This window comes from Bubalus bubalis, chromosome 22, assembly GCF_019923935.1.
Source record: "Bubalus bubalis isolate 160015118507 breed Murrah chromosome 22, NDDB_SH_1, whole genome shotgun sequence".
Lineage (NCBI taxonomy): Eukaryota > Metazoa > Chordata > Mammalia > Artiodactyla > Bovidae > Bubalus > Bubalus bubalis.
Genome location: NC_059178.1, coordinates 11,632,099 through 11,646,332, shown reverse-complemented (window position 1 = coordinate 11,646,332; position 14,234 = coordinate 11,632,099). Strand labels below are relative to the sequence as shown.

General features: G+C 41.4%; 1 protein-coding gene across 2 annotated transcripts in view; it reads left to right on the top strand.

The window, feature by feature from the left end:
• Positions 1–1,021: 1,021 nt before the first annotated feature.
• SMAD4 (SMAD family member 4) overlaps positions 1,022–14,234 on the top strand; it is a 52,711-nt gene continuing 39,498 nt past the window's right edge. For both annotated transcript variants that reach the window (XM_025273100.3, XR_003105858.3), the window contains exon 1: positions 1,022–1,441. The gene's annotated coding sequence lies outside the window, so the exon portion shown is untranslated. The remainder of the gene's footprint in view (positions 1,442–14,234) is intronic.

Genomic DNA, 14,234 nt, shown 5'->3' with positions numbered 1-14,234 from the left:
AAAGCCCAGGGAACACCAGTTTGAAGATGACAGTTTTAGAGGCTGTTGGACAGAAAAGGAAAGAGCACAGGATGGGGTTAGGGGCCTGGGAGTAAAACGTGGTTGGGGGAGAAGACAGATTCTGAGCGACAAGACTTCCCTTCCGATAGTAATCTTGGTGGGACCCCCAACAGAAATATTTCCTGGTTGGTGAGAAAAAAAAATATGTAAATAGTATGTGTTTTCTGAAACTTTAAAAACATCGAGTAAATGCATTCATCTTGTAAACTTTTCAAAAAGCACAAGTATAAGGTCAAAAGTGGAGTTTACACCTTTCCTTTACCCAGCAGGTAACCTACTTAACAGGTGTGCTGAAGGACCCGAAAGTCCCATCCAACTCCGAGGTTCCGCCTAAACCTCTTCCAACAGGAACCATTCAGGAACTACAATACCTGTTCAGGCTCTCAAATCTGTGGTTCCATGATCTGTCCTGCTCAACCGAAGAAGGCATCTCGTGAGTTTAAACACCTCTGGATCCAGGGACCCAGGAATGGCGGAGAGGGAAGGTACGGTCACTCCAGTTTCTTTCCCAAATAACCCGCTACAGCTACGTTCTCCCCAAAGCAAGCTGTTAAAAAGTCTCATTTTTTTGCGGCCACGCACGTCCTCAAATAAAAAAACACACAAAAAAACCCGAGGCCCTCCTGATCGTTGTTTATAAACTTACTAGAAACCCACTAACACGCCGAGCTCTCCGGCGCTGTTTGGGTACTTTGTGGCAAAGGGACGCCCAGGAAGCAGCAGTTCCCGCGATCTCTGCGGGCAGCGCACCCCGCCGGGGTCCGGGACCAGGCCAGGATTCGGAGCTCCCGGCCGCCGGCACTGGCCCGCGGGCGCCTGCGCAGAGCGACCCTCCCGTCACTCCGGCGGAGGGTGCGGGGCGGGGGCAGCGAAGAGAAAGGAAAGCAGCGCGGGGAGGCGGGGAGGGGGGAGAAGAGGGCCAAACCCTGAAATTACCCGGATGTGGTCTCCCCGCGCGCATGCTCAGTGTCCTCCCGACAAGTTGGCAGCAACAACACGGCCCTGGTCGTCGTCGCCGCCGCCACCGCCGCGGTAACGGAGCGGCTCGAGTGGCGGAGCCCGCGTTCGTACGCGCCCGCTGTCCTCCGGAGGCTCCCTTCCCGCCCTCCCCTCGGCTCCGCGGCCGCCCAAAGGGGCGGGAGCGGGTGAGGGGAGCCGGGCGCCCCGAGAGAGGGGCAATCCCCCTGCCCCGGCCCTGCCGCGGGGCGGCCCGGGAGCTCGGAGGCGGCCCGGCCCGCGCGGGCAGCGGCGCGGCGCCGAGGAGCGGGCGGCCTGGCCCGGACGCCTCGGGGCGCGGGGCGAGGAGCGCGCCGGGGCCCGCCGGGCGGAGGGACGAGCCGCGGCGGGAGAGCGGAAGCCCCTCGCCGTCGCCCGGGCCCAGGTAACGCGCCATGTCCCCCTCCCCTTCTCCCGGGCTGGGCCCGCGCGCCCCCGCCCGCGGCTTCCCCGCCCCGGGGCGGGCTCCCGGCGGCGGCGGGGAGCGCGCGCGGGAAGCCGGCGGGCCCGGCCCGGAGAGCCGGCGCGGCCGCCTGACGGGCCGGGCCGGGCCGAGCCGGGCCGCGGCGCCTCGCATCTCTCGGGCTCTGTAGTCGGTCCTGCGGCCCCGAGCTGCCCGCGGGGTCCGCGGCGGAACCGAGTGGAGCCCGCGCTGGGCGTGCTGCCGCGGCCGTCGCCGCTCTTTGTTGTTCTGAGGTAGTTCCCCCGTCCCTCACGGCGGAGCGTGTTGGCCCCGGCGGGAGTGGGCTGCCTTCGGTCTGAATGAAAGTTGTGAATGGTCTCTTCTTCATTTCTTTTCTCGAGCAGTTGTTTTTTTTTCTCTTTGTCCCTTATTTTCTCTTCCTGGTTGTGTCACTCCAGTTCGTGTTTCTGGCTTTGGTTTGTTGACTTTACTTTTTTGAGTACCGTGGGTGATGGCGGCGTGCAGGAAACAGTATTAGCACCTAACTGACCAGCCCGCTTCCACCCCCCCGCCCCGCACTCGTAATGAAAAATAAGAGCCAACTTATTTTATTGCTCCGACTGCAAGTACCTAGCGCGAAATCGGTGTAGGCTGTGTAGGGCGGTGGCTCCATCTCAAGCCCCAAACTGTTCTTATGATTTCTCAAGCTGAGTTTGAGATTTTCGAAGAAGTGGGTGTGTTTCGTTAACTTGAAAGATTTTGAGGGGGGGGGGGGGGTGCAATATAGAGAGGTTTAAAAAAAAAAAAAACTACTGAAAATGGATGATTATTAATATTTCCCCCTTGAAAACCGTAGTAAAAATTTTGAAAATAAGTATATGTGCCTGTTTCCAAATAGTTTATTTTGAATTTAGTTTCTTGATGCCTTTAGTTTTGGGGCTGTAGTTTAAAGGTGAAACTGCTAGTTTATTTAGGAATAGTAAATATAATGGGGAGTCATTTTAATTAGTCTGAATTGACTTTCTAAAAGCACGTTGTCTTGGCTGATTTTAACAGCCTTTGACTTTTGCAAGACTTAGCATCCTTTCAGTTTCAGAGTGCTTAAAAAGAAGGTTCAGTACTTTTTTTCCTGGTAGAAACTATTTAGTCCTAATAGAAAATACAGAAATAAAGACGTTTACGAACTTTACTAGATTTAGTCAATTGCATTTCAGTGATTTTTATTGCAGTTTTCATACGTTGTCTTTGCTGTGTTGTACTTAGACCAAATTTATTTCAGCTTGGGGAGTGCTAGTGTGCAGCTTTTCTTTTTCTGCTAAAGGATTTATTTTCTCTTTTGGAAAGCTCGGATATGAGTAGTATTTGACATTTCAAGTTGTAAATGATTGATACCATTATCATCTTAAAGTATGATTTTTTAAATTAATGTTTCTTCCTTAATGTTATGGTTTTACTTTGGGTTTGTTACAGTACAAATATAATAAAGGTAGGCCAGGTGTTTAAAATTTGGAGTCTGTTTAGGTCTAAGGGTGGTGATGAATTATGTAGGTTTAAGTTGTTGGAGTTAAAACTAAAACCCTTTCTAGAGAAAATTGATAATAACATTTTGTGAGTCTGTTAATAGAAGTGGCTTTTTCTTTGCTTTCCAGGTTTTGGGGGGAACTTGCTTTAAAGAGATAAAATTGCATCTTAATTTTTTAATTAAATGCCTGTGTAGAAACTTCTTTGTTTAGTTAAGTTCCTTAGTTGTATATCTTAAGCTTAGAAAAAACTGCAAGACGGTTTCAGATGTAATGAAAACCTGTGCTGAGAAAGTCACTGTGAAGTTTTTTGAAATAAGTTTTATATGCATCATTGACCTTTTTCGATGGCTTTGCTGTTCGAAGCAATTTTGCTTATACTGGGAAGCAGCAAGTCTTACTTGCTTATAAAAACCTGTGCTTCACTTTCTTAAGCTACATTTTAGTTGAGCTGTTTCATTATTTGTGTGTTAATTTATTTTTCTGCATTCCCCTTCAGATCCTCCCCTCCACCCCCCACCCCTTGCCCAAGTGTTAAACTAATTTATGCTGTCCAGTCACACTCCAGCTCTCTGGCTTGGAAGTTGTTTTTTTTTCTGATTGAGCTGGTGGTATAGTAACATCATTAGACACTGTTCTAATTGAGCCGTGAATTGCTGAAGCCTCTACTAGGGCAGTTAACCCTACAGGATCTGCCTCATTATATGTAAAATGCATATTTAGTCTCATCTAAAATTTTGTCCATTTTGGTGAGAACATACATTATTTTTCTTATGTGTAAACTTAGTTCTATTGTGTCCCTCTCTAGCTTATGCTTCTTTCTTTTTTTTTCCCCCAGTTTTTTTCATTCAGTGAACATGTTAGTCATTTTAGTGCTCTTTGTACATGTTTGGATTTCCTTTATTTTTGTACCCTACAAGATTGTGTAGTTAGGCAGAAATTTTTGTTTTGCTTTAGTGATGATTAAAAGTGACTATTATGTGTAAAACTAATCTGATGGAAATGGTTTCAATTGATTTCATTGTTTTCTACACCAAAGTTAAAGGAGTTAGATAAACCTAACCCAGAATTTAATGCCATTTTGTTAAATTATTAAATTTTGGATTTTTTGCTCCACAGTTGATGAAGATTTAATTGTTTTAAAAAAAGAAATTAAAAAAACATCAAAAAAGAAAAGAAAAGTTCAAGCAGTTGACAAATATGTCTAGATATTATTCATTTGAGCAACTTTCAGTACTGTTAGCACAGATAATATGCCAAAACATATGCTTAGTAATGAGTCATATTTAGAGTTTTTGGATTTTTTTCCCCCTCATCCTAAAATGTGTAATTTTGGTGATAGGAAATGTGGCTAAATTCCAGCTTCTCAGGAACAAAGTATTTTAGGTTGTGTCACCTTGACACTATTACATGGTGTACTTGGCATCCAGGAAAATTTGTTTTAACCGTGAGAGTGGATAAAAAACTAGGGTAGCACTTACCTATATAGAACTGAGATGGTAGATCATTAGAATCTTAAAACTTAAGTTTTGATTATTTACTACTGTGAATTATATCATGGGTCAGATAGCTACTACATACTGTAAAGAGTCTGTTTTTACATCTTAATTTAAAGTTGGTGATAATTCTAAAGACCTTTAAATTTAAAGTGTATACTTCATTATTTACATTTTAAATGAGAATTGTTTGCATTTTGGAAAACTTGTTACTGTGTGGCGTTCATCTTGTTGTTGTTGTTGTTGTTTTTTACTCTTAAGGTTTAAGACAGTGATTCTCAACCTTGGTTGTGTTTTGATGTCTCTTGGGGAGTTTTGCAAAATACTGATGGCTGGATCGCACTTCCAGAAATTGTGACTCAGTTGGTTTGGGGTGCAGCCAGATCAGAGTTCCAAAATGGTTGAGCTATAGGGTCCTCTGACTTCTTTTTTAAAATTTTTAACTGTTTCACTGTGTCAGCTTTACATTCTTTAATACAGTGATATACACATTCACATGGTTCCTTGAAGGTATTGCCATATTTCTTTTGCTTCCAAGTCTGTCCCTCTGTCTCCTGTTTGAACCTTTCTTCATTTTTCAATTCATTTGAGTTGTCTGGTAGCAAGTTTTAGGAAACTGTATTTCCCCTGCTGAGAAGTTGGTTTATCATTGCTATCCTAAATAGGAAGTTGATGTTTTAACATATTCTAAAATGCTTACTTGGGTTCCTTTTAAAGACTAATGACTTGGGTTAGGTGCTGAACTTTGCATCTAAACTCCCAGTGGGAATTTGGTCTTCATAGGGGGTTGATCTGCTTGGAAACCATTGCATTTTGTAGGCAACAATTAACTGGTCACTTCATTGGTTCCTGAGAAGGGAGTTGCATTGATTTAGATTTTACTGTCAGAGGTTAACTTACACACTATGAGACGGTTGTTCAACAAGCCCAACTAGTGAGTTCTTCTTTTAAAAAAATGAATTATTTAGTTTTGGCTGCGCTGGGTCTTTGTTGCGGGGCCCAGGCCTTCTCTGGTTGTAGCGCAAGGGCTTCTCGTGGCCGGGGCTCCTCTTGTGGCTGAGCTCAGGCTCTAGGCCTGGGCTTTGGTAGCAGTGGCACATGGGCTTAGTTGCCCTGCAGCTTGTGGGATCTTCCTGGATCAGGGGTCAAACAGTGTTCCCTGCATTGCAAGGCAGATTCTTATTTAACCACTGGGCCATCAGGGAAGCCCCATTAGCAGTTTTTTAGAGATCATCCAGGAGAGCATGATCAGTTCTCCATTTACATTACCTGAAGTAGTTCACAAGTGCTGGTTTACCAGTAGTTGCATCTGGACGAGCTATTTTAAAAAAATAAAACAGAATATTCTCTGTCCCTTCTGTATGTCCCATCCCCCAAACACACGGATTCAGGATGAGAATGGAGTGGAGGAGGCATGGGAATCTATATTGTTTAAAAAAAAAATAAAAGAACCTCTTGATTTTAAAGTGTTTGGATATGTTAGTATGCTTATCTTCATTGCTTCATCTGTTTTGATGCAGTATAAGCTTTATTTTGCAGTCCTTGATGCACTGGAGTAATTTACTTAAAATTCATCAAACCCCAATCTTCTTTATGATGTTTTAAAAAAAAAGGACTTCTACTGAATATTTGTCTTTGGTATGAGTAAGGTATAATTTTTTTAAATCTTAATGTAGATGAATGTGTGTAATTCAGATCTTTTACATTTTTCAAAATGTATTTCTCAGTGTAAGACTGGGTTAAGGTTATTTATCTGTGGTATTCACTAGTGAATTCTGGAGCATCTGATATCAGTAGGTGGCCAGTCATTGTAATAATTGAATCATCTGATGAGAGGACAACTGAAAGTAGTGCTTAATGTGATGAGATAAAGAGGAATTATTGTTTAAAGTAACACTCAGTGCATCTATGTCATACAGGTCTACTAAAACTAGATGAAGGAAGAATTTTATGTGTACAGATGTTGAAATCAAGCAGCTGGCTAATAATAAGAAAAATGGCACAATTTCTATGTAATTAGTCTTTTTACTAGTTTCATATATCCATGACATTGCAGTTTGTTCCACTGTCTTTCTGGTAATTTGTAAAGTGAAGCATGTAGACTAGTACAGACTACATCAGTGCTTTGTGAAATTGATAGCACCTCAGACTCTGGGTGCTTTTAAAGTTAGGGCCCCACTCAGTATAGATTTAGTAGGGCTGGTGTGACCTGCGGGGGAATTCTGATATAGCCCCTGTTTGAAAGAATAAGCTTGATGACTTGATAGTCTTCAATTATGAGGTTTTATGAAATGTATTTTTCAGTTTCCAGTTATTAAAATCCACCCTACTTCACAGTCTTTTAAAACAGTGTTTTCCAAAGTGTGATTGACAGACTCCCGGGGATCTCCATGTCCCTTCTAGGGGTTCATGAAACCAAAATCATTCTTAAAATAAAACAGACATTATGTGCACTGTTGCTGTGTTGGCATTTGCACTGATAATGAGGAAGCAGTTGTGGGTAAACTTCTGGCACCTTAGTTTGAATCAAGGCAGTGGTACCAAACACATGATAAGCATTTGAAAAAAAAAATGCCAATTTCAGTTAAAAATTTCCTTGGTAAAGCAGTAAAATGTTTTAATTTTTAAAATCTCTACCCTGGAGTGCATGTCTTTTCAGTATGATTAAATAAATGTGTGGAGACTTCCCTGGTGGTCCGGTGGTTAAAAATCTGCCTTGCACTGCAGGGGACACCGGTTTGATTCCCTGGAGAGGAAACTAAAATCCACCGTGCCGCATGCTGTGCACAGAGCAAGTAAAACCCACCTGCTGTGGCTGCTGAGCCCACGCGCCACGAGTCTGTTCGCCGCAGCAGATCCTGCATGACGCAACTAAGACCCAACACAGCCACATAAATGTTAAATAAGTTAATAAATTGGGCTTCCCTGGTCAGTGATAAAGAATCCGCCTTCCAATGTAGGAGACTATAGAATTCGATCCCTGGGTGGGCAAGATCCCCAGGAGAAGGAAATGGCAACCCACTCCAGTATTCTTTTTGGAGAAATCCCATGGACACAGGAGCCTGGTGGGGCTACAGTCCATGGGGTCGCAAACAGTCGGACATAACTTAGCCACTAAACAACATCAATAAGTAAATAAATATTTAAAAAATTGAGGTGTGCATAAAGTTTTTCTGCACATCTATGTACAAAGTTCATCTCTAGGAAAACCGCTCGCCACTTTTTAAATGGAACACCACTTTTATTTTTACTTAAAAAAATAATAAACTGTCAGTACTTAGACTTGGATATTTGGCAGGCATTTTCCTTGAAAGTGAGTGAAATGAGCCTGCCATTCAAGGATAATAACTGGTTGCTACCAGTGATAAGAATCTAGTCTTTTAAGTGAAAATTAGATTTCTGGAAAACATGTACCTGTCACCGTGGGCTTGCCAGCTTCCCCATACTTAAAAGATTTTTCTGATGAGATTGGTGATGATATTTAGGAATGTGATTTTTAAAAAATATATTCTATAAGAAATGTGTCAACCCTGGGAAGGTCTGTATAACTCATTGAACCAGTATTTTTCTGGATGACCAATGCATGATGTTACAAATCATGTGTGGGTAGGAGAGCCATTCAAAGGGTAATATGGACCAGTGGATTTTTGTGTAACAGAGCCAAGAAATTCACTGATACAGTTTCAGATTCCACATTGCAACTAACTTTTAGGAATTGCCATTTGTTGCATTTTGCGTTGCATAAAAGATGAACAGCCATCATTATATAAAAGGGCCATTAAAATATTCCTATCTTTTCTAGTTATTTATCTGTGTGAGGTGTATTTTCTTCATAAACATTAAACATCACAATACATTGAATGCAGCAGCACTTATGAGAATCCAGCTGTCTTCTCTTAAGCTAGACATTAAAGAAATTTGCCAAAACAAAAATGATGTCATTCTGAATATTGACTTTTTAAAGAAAATACTTATTTTTCATAACATTTATATTAATATGTAATGGGTTTATTAAGTTAATTGGATAGAGTAAACATTTTTAATTTGTGATATGGTAAATATTAATAGGTGTAACCCATGTAAACAAAGGTTGTTTGGAATTCTCAATAATTAAGCATGTAAGTAAGTGGACTGGAGACCAGTTTGGCAACTGCTATTTTAAAGTAACTCGTTATCTATGTTACTGACAAAATTATTGGTTATTATTGTTGATATATGTGGTTTGTATTATATTACTCTTATCTCTGAGAATGTTATTAACTCAGTTTAAAAAAAAAATTGAAGCATAGAGTTGATTTACAATATCGTGTTAGTTTCAAGTGGACAATGCAGTAATTCAGATACATATATGTTTTTTCAGGTCTTTTTCACTTATATATATGAGTATAGTTTTCTGTGCTATACAGTAGGTCCTCAAGTCAATTTTTGTTCAGTTAATTTGGGAAATATGTTGCAGTCAAGTGAAAAGGGAATTCATTGATTTGGTCTGAAGCAGAGCTGGGCTCAGAGTGCTGGATCTGGGGTCACAAGGAGCCAGTATCTTCAGGATTCTGTCTTCTGGCTGTGCTTCCCTTTCTGTTAGTTTAAGTCTCAGGCAGGGTCCCAGGTGGTGCTAGTGGTAAGGAATCCATCAGCCAGTGCAGGAGACATAAGAAAAGTGGGTTTGATCCCTGGATCAAGAAGATCCCCTGGAGTAGGAAATGGAAACCCACTCCAGTATTCTTGCCTGGAGAATCCCAAGGACAGAGGAGCCTGGTGGGTTACAGTCCTTGTGGTTTCAAAGAGTCTGACACGACTGCAGTGACTTAGCAGGCAGGCAGGCTCCAGACTGACGACTCCCAGCTTCAAGTTCAGGTCCAGCAAAGAAAGGCCTTTTCTTCTTTTTTCTGTCTGTAGTTCCAGCAGAAGTCCTAGAGCTGTCGTTAGCCTGACTTGGGTCCTCTCCCATTTTTTGAAACAGCTGATACGTCATGGAGGTGACTCTGGTTCGGCACAAGTGGGATTATCCTACCTGCCCAGGTAGATTCTCCTTGGGAAATCAGAGTACTGTTACAGAAAGGAAAATATATGCTGGCAGACAAAAAAGCATGTCAGCTAGAGGACTTTATTGATACTTCTTTTAGCAACCTTTAATATATTCATTCAGAAAATTTAATTTTACAATAAGATTATTAATTATTAAATTATTTAGGAAATTGGTACACCAGTATGACATTTAAACCTAAGCCCAGAGGGTGAACAGCAAACATTTTAAAATTTGTCCCTTGTAGTTCATCTTAAAAGTTATCACAAAAATGTTCTTTTTGTTTCTTTGTATTATTCTTATCTTAAATCTTTATAATCATTGAAAAGGGTTAGTCACTCAGTTGTGTCCAACACTTTGTGACCCATGGACTGTAGCCTGCCAGGTTCCTCTGTCCATGGGATTTTCCAGGCAAGAATGGAGTGGGTTGTCATGCCCTTTTCCAGGGGATCTTCCCGATGCAGGGATTGAACCTGGGTCTCCTGCATTGCAGGCAGATTCTTTACCTTCTGAGCCAATTAATACTGTGCATATAAGTCCTTGTATTCTTGGAGGTTTTCCTCCAGCTGCCCTCATTTTGATGAGGCTCAGTCTAGGCTGTAACTTGTGCTTCAGGTAACTTGGGTCTTCAGGTAATTGAATTAAGCTTGCGCCCTCTCCCGCCCCACCCCTGGTGCAGGCTTGTTTAGAATTCTTTCTAATGATACTTCACCAGGCTAGGCTGTTTTTTTTTTCTTGTTAAACTTAAGCAGTTTCTCAAATATTCCCATACTTGATCCTTGACTAAGATATGTATAACTTCTAGAAAATATGCCTCTGTGTTTGTTTTACAAATGTAATCATCCAAAAGTAAACAGACTTCTGAGAAATTAAAAAATGGCACATTCATTAATCACAGTTCATGAATCTCCATGAGAGCCTCTCCAGGCAGCACTCAGCCTGTTTAATTTTACTGAGTATTTTAATTATTGTGGGTTTATACTTCATGGAGTTGCTTCTGGATCTATGGTCAACTTCAGGTGGCACCTTATGTTTAATAGCAAGGCTAGGGACAAAACAGAAAATAGGTAGATGTAAGAACATACCTCTGTCCCATTTGCTGACTTCCTGCTTCCCATTAATTACCCCATTGCAATGGGATTGTTGTTCTATTACAGTGACTATCTAATATCTGTGTGTTAGAGACTTTCACATAGGCTTAACGTCTTTAATGGGCTGTTAATATAGCATATTTAAAGCTGATTTTGTTACTTAACCACTTTTAAATCTTTTATTCATCTTTCAGTAAACCTATCTAGGAAATGGGCCATCTTTTGACTGTTTTCTTCTTTTCACTCCTTGTATGCAGTTGACTAAAAAAATTCTCGTTTGTTCTGCATAGAAGTGTCCTGTTGGTTTCCATTGCCCATGCCCCTAGTCTAGGCCCACTCATCACTGTCTCTTAACTGGTTTTCTTTTCCTCTTTGCAAAGCTATCTTCTTGCTGCCACGAAGGTTTTCTTTAATGCAGATCCAATGCTGTTTCTCCTCCCCCTACCCTTCCTACCATAAACCTGCTCAAGGTGGAACATCTACACTCCTGTCCCTCTGCTTTTTCCAATGATTTTCCTTCAGCCTGGCAAATTCGTATTCACATGTGGTAGTACTATTTCATCAATATTCTCAAGGCTCTTCTGGTGCCTGGTAATATTGTATTTCTTTCTATCTCCCTCCCCGACCTTGAAATTAGCATTGGTCCTGGGTTTGTCAGCCCTATTGACATTTTGGGCTTGGTAAATTTTTCTTACGGGGTGCTGTACTGTGCATTGCATGATGTTTAGCAGTAGCCCTGGTCTCGACCCACTAGATACCCAGTAGTACTCTGCCCTCCACCACCGCCACTGCCCCCACCTCCCCCATTCCAGTTGTGGCAATCAAAAATGTGTCTAGACATTTCCAAATGTTCCTGGAAGGACAGAGTTGCTCTGGTTGAGAAGCACTGGCACGGCCATATGACTGCCCATCAAGTGTGAGCAGAAGCAATAGTCAGCCTTTAAAAGCCAGAGTATAAAAAAAAATAAAAGCCAGAGTATGAGTTATCCTATCTTTCATCCTGCTTATTTAACTTATATGAAGAGTACATCATGAGAAACGCTGGGCTGGATGAAGTGCAAGCTGGAATCAAGATTGCCGGGAGAAATATCAGTAACCTCAGGTATGCAGGTGACACACCACCCTTAAGGCAGAAAGTGAAGAAGAACTAAAGAGCCTCTTGATGAAAGTGAAAGAGGAGAGTGAAAAAGTTGGCTTAAAGCTCAACTTTGAGAAAACTAAGATCATGGCATCCGGTCCCATCACTTCATGGGTGACTGACTATTCTTTTGGGCTCCAAAAATCACTGCAGATGGTGATTGCAGCCTTGAAATTAAAAGATGCTTACTCCTTGGAAGAAAAGTTATGAACAACCTAGACAGCATATTAAAAAGCAGAGACATTACTTTGCCAACAAAGGTCCATCTAGTCAAGGCTGTGGTCTTTCCAGTAGTCATGTATGGATGTGAGAGTTGGACTATAAAGAAAGCTGAGCACCAAAGAATTGATGCTTTTGAACTGTGTTGTTGGAGAAGACTCTTGAGAGTCCCTTGGACTGCAAGGATATCCAGTCAGTCAGTCCATCCTAAAGGAAATTAGTCCTGAATGTTCATTGGAAGGACTGATGCTGAAGCTGAAACTCCAATACTTTGGCCACCTGACGTGAAGAACCGACTCATTGAAAAAGACCCTGATGCTGGGAAAGATTCAAGTTGGGAGGAGAGGGGGACAACAGAGGATGAGATGGTTGGATGGCATCACCAACTCAGTGGACATGAGTTTGGGTAAACTCCGGGAGTTGATGATGGACAGGGAGGCCTGACGTGCTGCATTCCATGGGGTTGCAAAGAGTTGGACACAACTGAGCGACCGAACTGAACTGAACTGATCTTTCCCCCTGTCATTTAAGGACATGTAGAAATGGAGCTTTCTTAGCCTAATCTGTGAGAGATGAACATTGCTATTCTGGGCATATGTTTGTGATTGACGTTTAGTTTATGCAGAAAACAAAGCTTTGTTTTAGGCTGCTGATTTTGGGGAGTTGGTTGTCACTGTGACATAGACTAGCCTCGCCTGACTGATACATCATGCTAAGACTTAGCTAACTTGTGGATTTTCCATGTTTTCCTATTTCCAGATCACTTTAATTTCTACCTCTTTTAGGCATCTGTTACTTAGTATAATGATATGTTTGGATTGTCTCAGTCAGTGGTTCTCAGTGGAATAAATGCTGAAACTCCAACACTTTGGCCACCTGATGCAAAGAGCTGACTCATTTTAAAAGACCCTGATGTTGAGAAAGATTGAGGGCAGGAGGAGAAGGGGGTGACAGAAGATGACATCGTTGGATGGCATCACTGACTGCATGGACATGAGTTTGAGCAAACTCTGGGAGATGGTGAAGGACAGGGAAGCCTGGTGTGCTGCAGTCCATGGGGTCACAAAGAGTTGGACATGACTGAAGGACTGAACAACAACAACAGCTGTTGTTTAAGAGATGTTGTGGAAGTTAGTGGGAGGAACTTTGGTGCATGGGGAATGAGCATGACATCCTGCATGGGGGAGACTGTAAAGAACCCTTTGCTTTCCACAGTGCTTTCAAATGCCCAGAATATTCATGCAGAAGGAAAACATATTAGTCTGGACCCTAGCTCCATCTTAATATATATTCAGTTTTGGGGAATTAAGTTTCTCTGTTATTGTTTACTTTTTATTGGAGTATTGTTGGTTTACAATGTCATGTTTCTGCTCTAGAGCAAAGTGAATCAGTTATACATATATATACTCTCTTTTAGATTCTTTTCCCATATAGATCATTACAGAGTATTACATAGAGTTCCCTATGCTGAACAGTCAGTTCTTACTAGTTATCTATTTTATATAAAGTAGTGTATACATGTCAGTCCTGTTAATTCAGTTTCTTAACTGAAGTTGTTTGGAACTTTATCAGCAGTTAACATTTGGAAAATCCATGTCAGTGACTACAATGCCATTGTGTCAAAACAACATAACCTGTCTTGGAAGGTCTAAATTCATAGCTGTCGTATTTATGGTGATTTACCATATATGTCCTAGCATCTAACCTCTTGATTATACTTTCTAATTTTGTTGATATGCTTGAGCATTTTTACTGAAATATATACTGCATTATATATTAATCTTTTCCCCCTTTTATATTAGGGTATTGTTTATTTTAAAAATTGTAAGTAGGTTAGAACTTTGTTTCAGGATAACTAATGAGGTGATATAAATTGTTACAAAAATGGGATGTTCTAGGTAGAGCACCATTTTCTGACTACCTGTTACTTGTTTCTGAATCTGTAAGTGCTTTGTTCAGAGGGGATACAGTGTTTGTTGAATTGGCCAATTTATGGTCCCCAGGTTGCTTTGATGTATACACTGTTGCATTTGATTACCATAGCCAGTCTGTAAACTTGGCAAGGCAGATACTGTTTCCATTTTATAGACTAGAGAATTTAGAGAGATGTTAACTTATAGACATGCTTCTAGAACTTTGGTTAAAATCTATGCATTTGTTTATACCTCTTAAATGCTCTTATCTACTGTCATTCCATATCACTCTTTAAAAAATTGTAATCTAGAACTGTTTAATTTAAGAAAACACCTGTATGCCCCTGCTGGTACTATTTTTTTATACTAGCAGCT